Below are 19,769 nucleotides of genomic sequence, written 5' to 3'. Positions count from 1 at the left end.
AAAATGGGCAGAAAATCTAAACAGACAGTTCTCCAAAGAAGACATACAGATGGCTGAGAAACACATGAAAAGATGTTCAACATCACTCGTGATTAGAGAAATGCAAATCAAAACCACTCTGAGGTACCACCTTACACCAGCCAGAATAGCCATCATCCAAAAGTCTACAAACAATAAGTGCTGGAGAGGGTGTGGAGAAAAAGGAACCCTAGTACACTGTTGGTGGGATTGTAAATTGGTGCAACCACTATGGAAAGCAGTATGGAGAGTCCTCAGAAAAGTAAACATAGAACTCCCATTTGATCCAGCAATCCCACTCCTGGGCATCTATCCAGAGAAAACCACGACTCGCAAAGACGCATGTACTCCAATGTTCATTGCAGCACTATTTACAATAGCCAAGACATGGAAACAACCTAAATGTCCATTGAGAGAGAAGTAGATCAAGAAGAGGTGGTACATATACACAATGGAATATTACTCAGCCATTATAAAGAACGAAATACTGGCATTTTTAGCAACATGAATGGACCTAGAAACTATCATGCTAAGTGAAGTCAGACATACAATGAGACACCAACATCCAATGCTTTCACTGACATGTGGAATCTGAAAAAATGACAAACTGAACCTCTTTGCAGAACAGATGCTGACTCACAGACATTGAAAAACTTATGGTCTCTGGAGGAGACAGTTTGGGGGGTGGGGGGATGTGCTTGGGCTGTGGGATGGAAATCCTGTGAAATTAGATTGCTATGATCATTATACAACTACAGATGTGATAAATTCATTTGAGTAATAAAAATAAATAAATATATGTATTATAAAAAAGGAAATGTATAAAAACCATAACTTAAGCTATGCACTAGAAATCTTGAGAAAGAAGAGCAAATTAAGCCTAAAACAAGAATTTTTTAAAAAGGAAGTAAGAAAATCTGAGACTCCATAAAATTGAGAAAAAGCAGAGAAACTAAAGAAACCAAAAGCTATTTTTTTCAGTAAAACATCAATAAAACTGATAAATCTCTAGCCAGGCTAACCAAGAAAAAAATAGAGAAGACACAAGTTATAAATATCAAAAATGAAAAATGGTTTACCACTACTAATACATGTACATTAAAAAGTTAATATGGCAAGATAATAGATAAATGTATTCATACACAATTAAAAATCTAGATGAATGCACAGTTGTCACATTTACCAAAATTTACAATGGGTTGTTACACAGGTAACACTATTTGTGTTACCTATAAGAAAATTCTATCAATAATTGAAAATCTTCCAAATAGAAAAAATTGAACTTAGATGATTTCACTAAGTAATTCTACGAAATATTTAAGAAAGAAAGTTCATCTCCAAAATCTCTTTAAGAAAATAAAAGCAAGATAATCAATCCTTACTCATGCTGTGATGCCAGCATAACCCAGAAAACAAAACCAGATTCAAATATTACAAGAAAAAAAGATTATAGACCAAACACTTTCAGAAAATCCACACAAAATCCTCAACAAATCCAACAAATATGAAAGGATTTATTTTCCAAGACCAAGTGGGCTTTATTCTAAGTATATGAGGTTGTTTCAACATTCAAACTCTATAAATGTAACCAACCATAGCCATGCATTAAAGGAAAAAAAAAATACACATGATCATTTTCACTGATACAGAGAAGTATTAGAAAAACCCAACATTCATTCATGATAAAAATTTCACATACATTTCAATTAAAAAATCCTAAAAATTACCTGGTCAGTAATCTTCAAAAAGTCCGGTCATCAAAACCAAAGGAAGTATGAAATATAATGAATAAACATAATGTAGCTTCCTGGATGGGATCCTGAAATAGGAAAAAACAAAAAAAATAGACATTAAACAAAACTAAGGAAATCTGAATAAAATACATACTTTAGTTAATAATTATGATGTATCAATACTGGTTCATTAATTGTGACAAACATACCATATTAATATAAAGTATAGTAGTAGTATAATGTGGGTGAGGGTTTTGCGAATACTCCATTCCTTTACAACTTTCTGTAAATCTAACACTTCTAAATTTTAAAAAAGTTTATTCAAAGCAGTTAAAAAATTGGAATGACTAAATTAACATATTTTCTTTGAATTTTTTTTCCTTTTAAAAAGAATATATAAGCTTTATACAAATAAAAATGGTATTCTTTTTTGAGGGTGTGGAATACTTAATTTGGAGAAATAAGGAAAGGTAATTTAAAATATGGTATGAGATAGTAACACTGCAGCTTACAAAGAAAAATTCTGGTTTGTTGTTACAGTTTTTTTTTTTTTTTTTTTTGGTCTTTTTGCCATTTCTTGGGCTGCTCCCTCAGCATATGGAGGTTCCCAGGCTAGGGGTCTAATCAGAGCTGTAGCTGCCAGCCTATGCCAGAGCCACAGCAACGCAGGATCCGAGCTGTGTCTGCAACCTACACCACAGCTCACGGCAACGCGGGATCGTTAACCCACTGAACAAGGGCAGGGATCGAATCCGCAACTTCATGGTTCCTAGTCAGATTCGTTAACCACTGCGCCACGACAGGAACTCCTGTTGTTACAATTTTTTAAAGACAGCTTTCAATTCATTCCTGAAGATGTTTGTACCTAAGGGAGTTCCTGGTGTGGCTCAGTGGCATAGAACCCAACTAGTATCCCTGAGGATGTGGGTTCTATCCCTGGCTTCACTCGATAGGCCAAAGACACGATGGAGTTCCCGTCATGGCGCAGTGGTTAACGAATCGGACTAGGAACCATGAAGTTGAGGGTTCGATCCCTGCCCTTGCTCAGTGGGTTAACGATCCCGCGTTGCCGTGAGCTGTGGTGTAGGTTGCAGACGCGGCTCGGATCCCGCGTTGCTGTGGCTCTGGCGTAGGCCAGTGGCTGCAGCTCTGATTCAACCCCTAGCCTGGGAACCTCCATATGCCTAGGGAGCGGCCCAAGAAATAGCAAAAAAAGACAAAAAAAAAAAGGCACGGTGTTGCCATGAGATGTGGTATAGGTCACAGCAGTGAGGATCCCGTGCAGCCAGCAGCTTTAACTACCATTTGACCTCTAGCCTGGGAACTTTGATATGTTGTGGGAGTGGCCCTAAAAAAAAAAAAGAAAGAAAAGAAAAGAAAAAAAAGAGAGAGAGAAAAAATGTTTGTACTTCAAATATTTTTACAACTGTAAAGTTGTCCTCTACAATCATCTTTATTTTTTTAACCTGGAAATGCTTTGACTCTCATTTGAATTTTAAAGTTTTTAGACCTAAACAATTCAAAGATTGTTAAAATACATACATACGCCTTTATTTCAAATAATTCATTATCAGCACAATAATGTGCTGTGTGTGTGTTTTGGTAGTTTGTATATTTTACAAATAGATACTATGAATTAGCAAGAGATTTGAAACATCTCAATTCAAAATAATGCAGTGTTTTATACAACTGCTTCTTTGAGGGTAGAGTCAAGTAAATGTCTTCCACATGTTCCTGAGAAAATAAGAGTTTAACTGGGGTTACTTATTACTTCAGTCCCTTTGATTTGCTCCATTTAACCCAAAGGCCATAGAATAAAATATCTTCCCACACTAAATTTTGGGGAATGTGTGAGAGTGTGTGTGTGTGCACGTGCCTATGCACAAAGGTGTGTGTGTTTGGGGCATTGGCATGATATTTAATTTTTTCAGTTTAATATCATGTAAGTAAAGATATATTAATATAGTGAAACAAATATGAAAAGAATACTGATTAGTATTATTTTTTGAAAGGAACATACAGTCTAGGTTATTTGAAAGTTGTCATTATCACCATTCCACCCAGGAGAGGAGACTAATATTGTGGCCTTTCTTCTTTTCCAGTATTGCTTTGTAAGAAGGTAAAATATGAAGATTGATGTTGTTATTAAAATCTAAAACTACCTTGTGACTTAATCCTCTCTGCATAAACCAGTAACAATTGTTGCCCTAGCTTATTTTAAAATATTCTCAGTTATACAATATGCTGCATTCAAAAGAAGAATATGTATTTTGAGCATCTTAAATTAGAAAATGTCTCCAAAATCCAGAATGGATTACCTTTCTCTTCATCTCTCACCCCCTTATCTATGCTTCCAAGATATATTAAAAAAGAAAAAAGAAAGAAAGAAAGAAAGAGAAAGAGAGAGAGAGAAAGAAAACACTAGAAAATCTAACCATTTTGTGACTTGGTGTCCAAAGCAATACATCTGCATAACTGTCCTCAGAATATTTTCCAAAATGTCCATATCTACACAAAGGTTAAGGAGGGGAGGTGGCTGTAGGAAATATGTTATAAATTCTAAAAAGAACGAATATTTTTTTGGAGTTCCCATCATGGCACAGGGGAAGCAAATCTGACTAGGAACCATAAGGTTGTGGGTTCCATCCCTGGCCTTGCTCAGCAGGTTAAGGATCCAGCGTTGCCTTGAGCTGTGGTGTAGGTTGCAGAGGCAGCTTTGATCTGGTGTTGCTGTGGCTCTGGAGAAGGCCAGCAGCTACAGTTCTGATTAGACCCCTAGCCTGGGAAACTCCATATGCTGCGAGTGCAGCCCTAAAAAGACAAAAGACAAAAAAAAAAAGATGAATTTTTTTTTAGGTAGGTAATGGATTTTGAATATGATAAATAATGCTATTGTTTTAAGTTCATTTTGGAAATACTGCTGTTAAGAATAATACTTATTATTATTATTATTATTATTTTTGTCTTTTTGCTATGTCTTTGGGCCACTCCCGCAGCACATGGAGGTTCCCAGGCTAGGGGTCGAATTGGAGCTGCAGCCACCAGCCTACACCAGAGCCACAGCAGCGCAGGATCCGAGCCGTGTCTGCAACCTACACCACAGCTCACGGCAATGCCAGATCGTTAACCCACTGAGCAAGGGCAGGGACTGAACCCGCAACCTCATGGTTCCTAGTCGGATTCGCTAACCACTGCACCACGACGGGAACTCCAAGAATAATACTTAGAATACAGATTAACTATAGCCCTGTTAAAGACCCTGTTAAAGGACATATATAATATTATTTTTTTCTAAAATTCTTTAAATTATGGATTTTGATTACAACAAAGGGTAGATTTGCATATTTCCTTATGTATATATTTATTGTTAAATAAAATAGCCTACGTTTTATTTTATAAAACATTAAGCTATATAACAAAAACATGGCTTATTTTAAAGTGATAAAAGACAAGTTATCTAACAGATTTTTAGACAATAAATTTGTTGAGTGTTATCTAACATGTTATAACTAATATGTTTTTTCCATAAAGCTTATGAAGAAATTACCTTTGAAGTACTCTCAGGTTTTTTTTTTTTTTTTTAAATGTGTCTGGGTTACTCTTGGTTCTTTGCCCTTCATTAGATAGACAGACAGACAGACAGCTAACAAATTGATTAATTTCTCCACTTTTTAAAATCTTATTTACCTGGGATTTAGGTGAATAACATGTATAATAATCCATTAGATGCCTATTTTTCTTTTCAAACATTAACACTCTGTTAGGGCAAATGGTATATTTAGAACAGACATCAAAAGTTGAACAGAGAAAGAAAAATAAAAATTTTGGTGTGACCAGTTTTACAAAACACTGTGGATTAATTTCGACTTTCACACCATAAACTTTACATCTGGGCAGAGAAATTCACTGTGTTGCAGGTTAAGCAACATTAAATTTTAAAACACCACCATGATTTCATCCTATGAGCATTTGAGAAACTTCCGTATTTTAGCCCAGTTGCATATTTAATGGGTTATACTCTACTAGGCAGCAGCAGCATTATGAAACTTCTGAATAATTGAGGTCTATGGGAATGACATATAGGAATGTTATTAGGATTTTTCATTTTTTATTACAGTCAATTAGACACTGATATGCTAATAACTTTTGAGATCATGCATTTATCTGCTTAAGAGAGCAGGCAGGAAAAAATTATCTGTGTTCTAAGCCACAGAATATAGTAGCATAGAAATATTCACAAAGAAAATTTCAAAGATCTTGTTTACTCAGCAGATTAAGAGAACTCTGGAGACAAGGGGACAAATGTGTTAGCTATTATTCACCAAGCCTCTTAAATAACATTAATGAACACAACATTTAAATTACTAGTCCTAGTAAATTTGTGTATATCTTATAATTTATGTCTGCTCAGGCAAAACACAAGCACGTTATTTCAAGGCATAATGCAGGGCTCTTAGGGTCCCACTACCCAAGACTGCAACCGTAGCTGCAAAAACTATTCATTGGTATTGGGTCATGTGTAAATGTAACTGCTAACTATGTATATGCTCAAAGTTTGTAGAAACAATGAGCTTTTAGTCATCAGTTTATTCATGAGGTCACACTCTGATCTGATTATTTTGAAATACAGTCCTCTCTCTCCTGAAATCAGTTCCAAGTGATTAAGTATAATATTTGCTCCAGTTTTTTTTTTTTTAAGATACATCATGGACAGTAAAGACCATTATTAATAAAAATACATTCTCTCTTATTTTATGAGCAAAACGTTTGACGAAATTTCCTAGTCAACCTTGTAGTTCCATAAGCTGTGTGACAAATTCCAACAAATCAAGCTGATTAAAAGTAATGCATATAATTTCAGGATTGCCTATTACAATTTTTCAGGTGAAATCTTCATGTTCTTTCACACTCTATGAACCACCCAAAAGACAGAAATTGTTATGACCAGAGAGGAATCCTTTTGAAGGATGACCATCTATCCCAATTTGTCTGGGGCAATAATAACTTCAACCTGGCATTTTGAAGAATGATAAATGATTTCCCCAACCTCTCTCAAAGATATCCCATTTTGAATAATATATTATATGGTCATCCCACTTAAAAACTACATGATAAGAGATAAAATAACTGACACCTGAAGTCACCAAGAAATGAACAATGTGAATCTACCCAGAACTGTTCAGTGAGTGAAAAATAAACTTATATTATTTTTGAATATATTATACAACTTAATTATTCTAAGACTCTCAAGCTATGGAAATAACCTTTAATAATTAAAGTTTTATCAAAGATGGATTGAAATTATATGAAAATATATTTTCTGTGCCTCTTAGGTGAACATATGAATTATTTTTCTGCTAACATGCTAGTGAATTACATTACTTAATTTTATAATGTTAAATCAACCTTGCATTCCTGAAATGAATCCAATTTTATGTTCAGATTCATGATTCAGACCACAAGTGTCTTATTTAAGATTTTTATATTCATAACCATGAATGATATTAGCATTAAATTTTTCATTTCGTTATGTCTTCATCAGTCTTTGGGTCAAGGCTCTACTTTTCGTAAAATAAAATAAAGTCCCTGTTATAGTTTGCAATAGTTTGAAACTATGTGTTTCTTATAAAGTTGGTAGAATTCACTAGATGCAGTATCTGGATTTTTTAATTTTTTGTAAGATATTAGGATAGTGATTCAAATTAATAAATTATTACAAGATTAACGAGATTTTCTTTTTGGGCCATTTTTAATAAATTATTGAGAAATGATCAGAAGTTTTCCTACTGATATAAATTTTAGTTAATATATTTCATACTTGCAGAACACCCCATTTTGTTCCATTTCTGTTAGAGACCTCTTATTTTTTTACCTTAATCTTTGCCAAAATTTGTCTATATTTATAACTGTCAATGAAGACATTTTGGCAATTTTGACATTCTCTATTGCATTTTTCTTTTCTATTTCAATACTCTATGCTTTTGTTTATTTTTTGCACTGACTTTCATATATCCTATTATATATATATAAAGACATACATTTTTCTTTAAGTACTATTTAGCTGTATACCAGAATTTTTATGAATAGCATTTTCTGTAGATTTCACTTTATTTAAAATTTCCATTATATTTTCCTCTTTAATCCATTATTTTTAAGTCTCTTTATGCTCAAGTATCTGAATTTTTCTGGCAATCTTTATTATTGACTTCTAACATAATTGTATTATAGTTGAAGTATGTTAATATTCTGAATTTTATTTTGCTTGATTTATCAGCCCATTATGAGGTGAGTTGTTTGAACTAGTCCATGTGTGCTTGAAAAGAATATATATTCTTCACTGTGCTGCAACATTACCCATGCATCAGATTAATGCTGGCATTTCAGTTATTTGTATCTTCTGTATCATTTTTGAATTTTTGTCTGCTTGGTCTATCAATCATTGACAAAGCCATAGTAAACAAATTTAAAATCATAAAAAAGATATTTTCATTTCTATTTGTATATTTGTCAATTGCGATTCTAACTGCATACAAACACACATACACACACACACACACACACACACACAACCCCCCATAATTGATTATAGATTGTCAAGTAGTTTTTCCCAACTCATTATATTTATCATTTAATCAATTTCAGACAGGTTTCTATAAGTCTAATTTCACATTTAGGGTTGGTTAAATTTTGCATATTGAGAAATAAGTTTTAGAAAGACGAAGCAACATCCCCAGAGGCATATTATTACTAAACAGAAATCTGAGTCTGATGATCCTCAGAAACAACACCTCTATCCACAGGTACAGCTTCCCATATATATTTAAGCATAAACATGAAAATACAGAAATAACTAGTAATATAACATATCCTTTTTAATGTATTTTAATCAGCACTTATTCATTGCAACAAATATCAAAATTTCTCCAATAGCTGGAACAATCGAATATGCATTTGCACATGTGAAAATACAAAATATCAGTATATGTTACTTTTAATTAAAATGAGAATGAGGTTTATACTAACAGTGCTTAAATTCTGGATGTTTTGCACTATATCCTGACTCTAATGCAACATAAAATACAGGTTTAAAATGCTTCTTATCCACATGTGTTATCCTTCAGCTGATCTTCTGAAGGAAAACTTTACTAAAACAGAAAAATTATGAATGATTAGGTATTGGTATACTCATCTGTGCGGTCCCATTATTTCCTTGCAGTAAAGATATTTAATGAAAGATCTAAAAACAGAATGTCTAGAAAAGGGGAAAGGAGATGGAGTCCTGATCCTAAGCAATTTAATTAGAAATGTATTTGTAGAGAAAGCTCCTGTGTCTTCTTTGGCTTCATCAATGGCTTGAATTTCCCATTTCAGGGTATAAAAAAATTATGCTCATTTTCAAAAATTGCCTGATATTTTTACTTCATCTTGAAACAACTGAAAAAGCTTCTTGGAAATTGGTTTATTTTGCTGCTTTAAGCATTAGCCCACCTATTGGTAGGACTCTGAATAGGATAACAGCTCTTAATATTCACCTGATAAAATTGTTAACTTACATATTAAGACAGTGAAAACTAAAGACTTCATAAATGATTACAGAACAAAATAAATACAAAACATTTTCTTCTGAGTTCATCCATGCTTTTCAGCCATGAAACTTCTTTCTAGTTTAGTTTAGCTTTGGTTTCAAGAGCATTCAAAAGGCTAACTCCACTTGGTTCCTTAGGTGTGATTTATAACAAACATTAGGTTTAAAATTAGTTTTTTGTTGGAATTTCCCTGCGAGTCAAGGCCCCTTAGGAAATTACTACCCTCACTTGAACCTGCATGTTCTGTAGCAGATGAATTATGGCTCAAAGGACAACATTCATTAAGAAAAAGTTGAAAAGAATTGGGGAAATCAAGGAGGTAGCAAAAACAAAATTCTGATTTAATGTGTTCAGCCAATATCTCAAAAGATTGAATTCTCCCATCCACAACAGGAAATACATTCACTTTGGAAAGAATAACTAAAGAGCATCATTCTTTAACATTCACATGTATACTTCATTTCCCTTAGGAGAAAGTGAGCAGGCTGCTCTAGAGAACTTAATTCAGGAGCTTTCACAATTTTTTCAATGGTAGATTTTAGAAGCTAGTTCAAGAAAAAATAAGGTAAGAATAAAGCTAAAGAATGATATAATTGCAATCATCGAGAGGGATTCCTCCTGTATCATTTATACCTCAGAATCTAATTTTTATAGCAGCAGAGTGATTAGGTTTTGTTTTGTCTTGTTGAGAAATAGATAAGTGAACAGTGCTTTAAAGGTTTTCAGATAATATTAATTAAATAAGCATTTAACCATAATTACTCCTTTCTAAAGACTTTATAAAAAAACTACTTCTAATGAAAACTTACACAAATTTCATTGTAGAAAAATAACTGGAATCAGATCAAAACTGTATAGTTAAACCAGAGAAAAAAATTTTTTTCACAGTTCTTGAAGGCCAACAGTCCAAGATGGAGTTTCTGACCAATTTGGTTTCTGGAGAGAGCTCTCTTCATGGCTTACAGACAGGGATGGGCTAGGGTGAGGTTGCAGGGAGAAGCCCTGTGGTGTCTCTTCTCACCGGTATACCTATGTGCAGAGCAGCATTATTCACAGTAGCCAAGATGTGGTGACAATCCATATGTCCATCAGTAGATGAATGGACAAACTGCAATAGAATATTATTCAGTCTTAAAAAGAAAGTAAATTCTGACACTTGACAGAACATGGATAGACCTTGAAGATATTAATCCTAAATAAATTAAGCATAGGACAAATGCTGTATGATCCTACTTATATGGAATACCTAGAATAGTTAAATTTATAGAGACAGGAAGCAAAGTTGGGTGAGAAGAGAACCCCCATTCTCTTTAATGCAGTTTAATGGGTAGAGTTTCAATCGGGCAATATATAAAATTGTGGAGATGGATGGTGGTGATAGTTGGCACAATGAGAGGAATGTACTTAATGCCACTGAAATGTATACTTAAAAATGGTTAAAATGGTAAATTATATGTTATATATGTTTTATCACATTAAAATAAGTTTGGAGTGTGCTTGCCCAAAGAATTTAAACAATACAGAACTATATGAAGTAAGTTTATTTCACTATTTATATATAAATATTTAATTCATTTGGCTTTATTTTGGTGTTAGGGATGACGTGGATCCAGCCTTTAAAACAAAACAAAACAAAATATATGGAGAGGTATTCTTATTAACCCAATAGATACAGGCTTTGAGGTTTTCATTTGCTTATTATTTTTATGGCCGCACCTGAGGCATATGGACGTTCCCAGGCTAAGGGCTGAATCAGAGCTGCAGCTGAGGCTAAACCACACCCATAGCAACGCTGGATCTGAGCCTTATCTGTGACCTACACTGCAGCTTGAGACAACACTCGATCCTTAACCCACTGAGCAAGGCCAGGGATCAAACCTGTATCCTCATGAACACTATGTGGGTTCTTAACTTAGCCACAATGGCCACTCTCCATTTGCTTATTCTTAACCACAGAGTTGTTGTACAGGGTGGGTACACAGACAAGTTTCCCTGGGTTTCTTGGGATTAGAAATATTTCACTGAAGGCAGGAAGGTCTGAGACGTACTGGCTTAGGGTTAGAATCTGTGTAATGTAGAGAAGAATAACCAGTTGCTAGTTGATTGTAATCATGTTTTAAATAGTTAAAATAAGTATTTTTGTCTGAAGAAATGTCCAATCACTTTTTCTTCATACATACTTCAATATAACTAGGAAAGAGGATTATAAAACTTTAAAGAATTGCTATTCTGACCACACTAAGATCTCTGCTTTGAAGGTCTATTTGAGATGTATTTACTTTTTATACCTTACTGCACACCCATATGTCCCTTCACCTAAAGCTTTTTCTTGAGAAGTAAACTTGACCAAAGAAAATATATCTTGAAAATAGGATTTAAGTCAATACTCAGGAGAGAAATTATTTTATTTGAATCTTCTGTTTAAGAGAGAGAGAGAAACCCCCTCTTTCTGATTTTTGTCATCAGAATTAATTTTTTTTCAGATATAATGGATATATTGAGCAAAGTTTTCAAGATCCTTTCCTTTGCTCGAGTAGTGGTTGAGGGTGTAGGAAATGTAAGAATCTTACTCTCAAAAATATGGAGCCAGAATCCAAAGCCAAAATTACCTTCACTTTACTATCTCAAATGGAAGGCACTTAGGGAGATTTAAGTTCAAGAACTGTTGATTTAAGAACATTCTAATCTTTGCCATTGCCCCATATCTAAATTGTTTAGATTTTCTGCCCCTCCCCTAGAACCCACTGATTTGCCTTAAGACTCATAATAAGAAAAACGATCCATCAAAGAAAGAGTATTATTACACTTATGTGTAGAACATAAAAACACTGAACACATAGAAAAAAAGAGCATGACAGTGGTTTTGTAGGTCTTGCAGGGCTAAGGGGATGGGGAAATAGGGAGATGTAGGTCAAAGGGTACAAATTTTCCGTTAAGAGATTACTAAGTTCCAAGGATCTAAGTAAGGTACAGCATGATGACTACTGTTAACAATACTGTATTGTCTACTTGAAAACTGCTATGAGAGTAGAGCTTTAATGGCTTCATCATAACCAAAACAATAGCAAAATGGAACTTAGGCAAGGTGAAAGATGTGTTAACTTTAATGTGGTAAACATTTTGCAACATACATGTGTATCAAATTATCACACTGTACCATAGTACACCTTATGTAATACTATATGTCAATTATATATGAAAAAAGTTGGGAAAAAAAGAAAACTGTCTGGGCCCTTGTCTTTGGGGCCAACCATAAGTGGAGATTAGTTTGTAGAAGGAAGCTAGATCTTCAAATGATTATGTCAGGGATGGAGGCTTCTGAGATGTGAGGAAAGCAGCCTGCAGAAAAGGTCCTGAATTTGAAAATGAAAGGAAAACTTGATAGAGATAATTTAAACTTGAGAAGGAACTCTGTGATTCAGCAGTGACAAAAAAGTCTTGAGGAGGATAAAGGTAAAAGGTAAAATGACAAAGGTTTGGTGTGTATATTTGATACCAAAGAATCAGAATGAACTAATCTATACAAGTTTTCACCTGTATATGTTTGATCTTTAGGAAAGGGAAATAGATTCTAAGCTGTTTAAAATGTCCAAATACTAGAAATTAACTTTTATTTTGAAATATCATAAAATCTATGAATTTTTGAAATCCTTAAGTTTCAGAGCTACCTCTGCTGTATTTCTGTCCAGTCTCTGATCACCCAGATTCCATCTTTAGCCCTTTTCTTATCTACTCCCTCAGATATGCTGGGGAAATTGTTTAAGATCTTCAAGGACTGAAGTTATTTCAATCACTACCTGTAGGCTCATGAACGGCAACTTTGTGGCCAGTTCTTCCCTGTCTATACGATGTCCTCCTTGACAATCCCATTCTCCTCCAAATTAAACACATCTAAAACTAAACTAGCTTTCCTAGACACTAACTTGTTACCACTTACAGCTTCTATATAATACCATTTGCAATGCACAGGTATACACAATCAGAGGTTCTCTTTCACCTTTATATTATGAGGGTAAATTGATAATTGATTTTTATCTTTTCAGCAATTTACACTATATCAAGCCTGTAAGCAGTAATACTGGTATAGACAGATATTTGCATGTGGCATTTAGTATGCCTAGAGTGAATATTACCTAAAATCAAAAAACTGGGTCTTCTACCTGAAGAGTAGACTAGAGATCAGTTTTAAGTCTGTGTGCATAATCCTAAAGAGGGAAAGCTATTTGATGAGACGTTGCTGTTTTCCATCAAGATTGAAATGCAGTTGTAATAAAACCTTGTTTATTTGCACAGAGTTAGATGTTTAAACAAGTCGATAAATTTTTGGAAACACAGGAAGGAAAGATGCTTTGTTTACTTTTATTTCCACATTAATTTCAGTACTGACAGAGAATGACAAAGCGATAGCCTCAGAGACCACTAAAATCACTTCATTCACAAAATGGGTGTTTTATGAGTCAGTGCTCTGCAGACTGCTCCTGTCAGGAGGGCTGCTCAGGGCTCAGCAGATGGCCACTGGAGTTTGAAAGCATCTGTTCACTCTCTCTCCTTTTGTCAGTCCAGAAACCACTAAAGATAAAGGCTTTCATATAATAATACTATCTGCCTATGAAGACCATGTTATATCTAGCGAGCACCAGGAAATTGGGTAGTTTTGATGAATATGATTAAGATAGAGTCAAGGTGTGAAAACATGTGGACTGAATAATAGAGGCCATATTATTCTACGAGAGAGAGTAGCAAATGTCAGGTCATGAATTGACTGATGTTGGATCTTATTAATGTAACTCATAAGTTAAAACACATTTGCCATGTTCAGAGAGAGTTCCAATTTCAAAACATTCCAAGCCCTGCAAAAACTAAGCTTTCCAATATATGTTTTTTCATACAAAAAACAAGTGGACTGAAAAATATTAAGCACCTGCTTGGTGTATGCAACATGGTTAGGTATAGCTAGGGTTGGCAACAATAGAAATAGTATTTCTGCCTTTTAGGGGTTCAAAAGTTTTAAAACAAAAGACATACCAAAAAGTAGGAGTAATGTAAGAAAAGCATTTATAAATTACACCTGAGTCTCTTCAGTCAGGTGTAAAGATGGTCATAGAAAAAGTCTCATGAAGAAGTAAACACTTTAGGTGAATTCTGAGGGACAGGTTGTGACAGGGATTATGAAACAGGCAAAATTCATTGTGAAAGTATTGTCAAAAAGAAGAATAGTCAGAAGTCCCAGGGTGAGTTCAGACACACTGGATAGTCTAGTCTAGAGGTTTTCAATCCCTTTTAAGACACCTAGTAGAAAGTATTTTATTACATTTCATCTTGTCTTAATTTCAATTTTACAAAAAACAAGTTGCAAAAAACAGTTTTGTATGGTCTTTATGCTTTGCCCACACTCACCAGTTGTTGACAGTTTTCCTTTTACTTTAACATTTTCTCTTTCCCTCCCACAATCTCTGTATGTATGAGGCTCTCTCCTGACATATCTCCATGATTCTCAGAGCACTTCTTTAATGTCTGGTCGAGGAATGCAACTCACTTTTTCTGACTCAGCCCTATTTTTGGCTACATCCTTATTCCTTTTTTATGGACAACAGTTCTTAGAAAACAAAACTGGGCACCAGGTATATTCATTGCTTCTATACCTTCTCAATGAACAAGACTTGGAAAAATGTGTATCTTTGCATTTACCTATTAAAAGAATGAGCTCTTATTGATCAATTTTATCCAACATTCAGGGAAACATCTGACTATTAATATTATTATTATTATTATTACTGTTATTATTTGGTCTTTTTAGGGATGCATCTGTGACATATGGAGGTTCCCAGGCTAGGTGGTTGAATCGGAGCTATAGCTGCCGGGCTACACCACAGCCACAGCAATGCAAGCCACATCTGCCACCTACGCCACAGCTGACGGCAATGCCAGATCCTTAGCCCACTGAGCAAGGCCAGGGATCGAATATGAGTCCTCCTGGATGTTAGTCAGATTTGTTTCCACTGAGCCACATGGGACACTCCCTAAATATTTTTAACTCCCTTCTAAAACTGTGAGAAATCTGATCCTCACTACACTTGCTCAAGCTCAGCAAACATAGGAGATAGTTTCAAAAACTGGTAACTTATACCACTAAACAAACTAACAAAAAAGGAAATCTAACTATAGTTCAATATTTGTTTACCTTTCTTTTTTGTTTCTTTGAAATAAAAGTTAATTAGAGTGGAATGTGCAAAGTTAAATGTATAATTTGAGTTCTGACAAACATACACAGCTAACAGAATATTTCCATCACCTTAGAAAATTAAATAACATGTGGCTGTTTTTCATCAATGCCTTCACCCTCCACAGAAATAAAAAATGCTGTGATTTTTTTTCTCCACATGGATTGGTTTGGTGTTCTACATATTACAAATAGAATCATATAGCATATAATTTTGTGTACTGGGTTTATGTGCCAAAATTTTTTGTGAGATGCATTTTTTATGTGTATTAGTAGTTTATTTTCACTGATGAGTAGTACTTTTGTTACATATAATTTACTACAAAATATTTATGCCTTTTCCTATAAATAGACACTAGGGCCACTTCTAGTTGTCTCCTGTCTAAAGCTACTCTGGACATTCTTGCATAAGACTGTAGACATGGGATGTCACTAATCTTGGCCTAAATTAGAATTTCAGGGACAGACCTTTATAATAAGCAATCAATCTTCCTTTTTTAAAAGAGGCTGCATCATTTACATTCTCATCAGCATGTATGAGAGATCTAGTTGTTCTGAATCCTGACCAAGATTTGGTGTTAAGAGACTTTTAAATTTTAGCCATTTTGATAAATATACATATAAATTTGACTTTAATTAAAATTTTCCTTATGAATAATGATGAACTTTTTCTTATGTTTATTGGATGCTTGCATATCTTTGTGAAGTATCAGAAAATTTTCTGCTCATTTTTGTAAGATTGTATTTTTATTATTAAGTTGTAAAAATATTTTACATTTCTTTAATACAGGCCTTTTGTCAGGTATACATTTTGCTTGGGCATTTCATTAATTTAACTATTTGGATAATATCTGATTTAATAAAGTCAAATTTATCATGTTTTCCCTTATTATTCCTTTCCCTCTCCTAAGAAAACTTTGCCTACCTCAAGTTACATACAGAATGCATTACTGCATTTTCTAAACTTTTAGAGTTTTAACTTTTGCATGTAAGTTTTGCTCCATTGCCGATGAATGTTTTTATATGTTATTAGGTGGGATTAAGGTTCATCTATTCTTTACGTGCATCTAGTTGTTGCAACATCGTTTGCTTAAAAGACTTTACCTCCTCCACTGAAATACTTTGGCACCACTATCAAAACTTAAATGAACTTTTAAGTGTTTGTCTATTCCTGGATTCTTTATTATGATATTATTTTTTTCTATTCTCATCCTAATAGCACACAATCTTGACTATGCAGTTTTATATTTAAAATTCAAATATACTTTTGTATATCTGAATGTGTCTTCCTTACTCTTTCATTTTATAAGGATATGTCCTGGCCTCTCTCTTGGTTTCCCTGCCCCCTAACCTTCTCCTTTTTAATGAGACTGCTCTTCAGAGCATAATCTATGTTCAATATGTCCTTTTTTTCCATAGTGATTTCAAGATTTTTTTCCTTAGTCTCTGGTTTTCTGTATTTTGACTATGTGGTTTTCTTGTCCTTTTGGCAGTTCACTGAGATTCTTTGATCCATAAATTTATGCCTTTTCACAAAATTCTAAGAATTATTGGTGTTTTCAATTGTGTTTGTCCCTTTCTTTCATTTAACTCACTCTGCATTTGAAAGACCTATATGTTAGGCTGTTTGATATTAATACAAAGGTCATGGAATCTCTGTTCCTTTTCTCTCTTCCTCTCTATTTTTTTTTCCACTTTTTAGCACTGCCTTTGATTTTCCAATTAAGTCATTTAACCTTTTTTCTAAGATAAGGATATTTATTCTTACAACTCCTAACTGGACTGTCATAATCTAGTGAATCACGTTGAGCTTTTCATTTCCATTGTTTTCATCTTTAAAACACTTTTTATATAAAATGCTTTTGGTTGATCTAAAAAGAAAAGCATTTCATTTGCAGCAATATCATTTGCAGCAACATGGATGGACCTAGAGATTATCATACTAAGGGAAGTAAGCCATGATATCACTTATATGTGGACTCTTAAAAAAAGTATACAAATGAACTTATTTACAAAACAGAAACAAAGACATAGAAAACAAATTTACGATTACCAAAGAGGAGAAAAGGAGGGATAAAAGAGAAACATAGGATTAGGAGGAGTACAGGATTTATATATATGTATAACCTGAAACTAACACAACATTGTAAATCAACTATATTTCAATAAATCTTTTTAAAAATAAAATTAGAAAGCACTTCAATTAGGAAAAATAAATAAATTCCACCAGGGCCTAGGCCGGATTTTGGGTGGCTCCAAGACACAGGCTCAGGCTGAAACCCAGCCCTCTTCATCCAGGCGGCAAGAGGTAGCTAAATTTTGTTCACAGGCCTCAGGCCAGTCTCATCTAGGCTGGAGGCCCAGACTACAGAACTTGCAATTGCAACAGCTAACCCTTGCCTTTGAAGGGATTGTTGTTGAAATAGCACCTAGTCTAGAAACCAACCAGACTCTGGAAACTTCTAGATGGTACTTAACTATTTTATCTTCTTAACTATGAAGCAGAAGACTAAGGACAATGCTAAATCCAAGGGGAGGACCCCTGACGATGATTAAGAGAGAAAGTTCAAGGACAGGAAAGACCAGTTGTACTACAGGTATCTACTCACTTTGTCTGTCATCGTTGTCCTGTCCTCATGAGCCTGCTGAACTCTCCTGGCACCAGCCGGGGTACTATTTCCTGGATCGACTTCATTCATGAGATCCTGGCCAAGGGTGAAGTGCAGAGGGTCCAGGTAGTGCCCCACAGTGATGTGGTGGAAATCCACCTGCACCGCAGAGCCCTGGTGTTTGGGTGGCCTTGGCTGGCCTTAATGTATTGAATGAGTTTTCAAATACTGACACACTTGAGAGAAGGTTCCATTAGCTGAAGATAAACTAAGTACGGAAGGCAAGGGCAGGATCCCGGTTTCCTAAAAGCTTAGCGGCTTCTTTGAAAATGCCCTCTCCGCCTTGGGAACGCGGGCTCAGCCAACCCCTGGTAGTTTTTTCATCAGGCTGGAATGACTGCAAGGGAATGAGTAATCAGTGCTTCTAATTGGATTAAAATGGCTCCTTTGGCGACTGTGGATGGCACAAAGATGGGAAAGGGAGGCAGCCCGTGTTACCTCGCCCCGGCGGTGGTGGGAGGACACTGTGCGCCCAGCCGGTAGTGCCCTTCGGGCGATGAGCCACCTGGAGTCCTGGGAGAAAAGCCTCTGGCCGTGCCCGGGGCTGCGCAAATGGTGGAGATCAACCTGGCAGCTGGCAAGAAGCACTCCGCCCCGATGTTCGGCTTCTCTAACACCAGGAATAGCAGAGGCCTAACCAGCTTCTGGTGGAAACCGTGCCATGGGCACCACCGACCTTGTCATTGTTCTGGCGTCCACTGACCGAGCTGATACATTTACAATGCTCTGCTGAAGGCCAACCCTGCGGTCGCCAGCCCCTTTAAGGACCCGTGGGACAGCTGTGTGGGAAGCCGCGCATGCCCACCTGCACCTTTCTCATTCAGTTCACCTGGACGTGGCGCCTGTTGCTGCCGCATCTGAAATTCTCTGACAAGAACAATGTTAAGAGGGCTGTGTTTCTGAGTCAGTCTGTGCTTTTCGCTGCAGGCTGCTGGAGCACAGGGAGGCAGTAAGAAAGTCTTCCATCACACCAGGGACAAAAGCTCCATTAGGCATTGCCCAGATGCTTCCCAAGAGACCAACACATCTTCATCATGAGCTGCTTTTAGAGCAGATATACATGGCCCTGGTTGGCCGTCCTCCTCCATCTCTTTCAACAAGGTCACCTCCAGGGCCCAGAACATCTGAAGAAGGTAACCTGCTTCCACTACTGTAGAACTGGAAGTGGGGGTGGGGTGTGGGTTATAAGAACCAACTGTGGAAGTCCAGACCTGTGGCAGGCCTCTCTCTCCCCACCCGGTTGGGAGGGTATCTTTCTGCAAGCCAACATCCTTTATATACTATTAGATATAAAATATATAACTGACAAGTACCTACTACTATATAGCATGGGGAACTATACTCAATATCTTATAATAACCTGTAATGGAAGAGAATGTAAAAAAAAATATGTGTGTGAGTGTATATGTATATATATACACACACACAGGTGAATCACTTTACACCTGAAACTAATGCAACATTGTAAATCAACTACATTTCAATAAAAACTTTAAAAAATATCTGCTCTGGGTCCCAGGAAGGGGGAGGGGATATATTCTTG

At 35.5% G+C, this 19,769-nt stretch overlaps 1 pseudogene; it reads right to left on the bottom strand.

The window, feature by feature from the left end:
• Positions 1-19,314, bottom strand: part of LOC125138193 (60S ribosomal protein L7a-like) — a 90,755-nt pseudogene extending 71,441 nt beyond the window's left edge.
• Positions 19,315-19,769: the final 455 nt, after the last annotated feature.

The sequence above is a fragment of the Phacochoerus africanus genome, chromosome 1 (genome assembly GCF_016906955.1).
Source record: "Phacochoerus africanus isolate WHEZ1 chromosome 1, ROS_Pafr_v1, whole genome shotgun sequence".
NCBI classification, from domain to species: Eukaryota; Metazoa; Chordata; class Mammalia; order Artiodactyla; family Suidae; genus Phacochoerus; species Phacochoerus africanus.
Note: the sequence above shows the minus strand (reverse complement) of the source record. Positions and strands in the feature narration are given on the sequence as shown.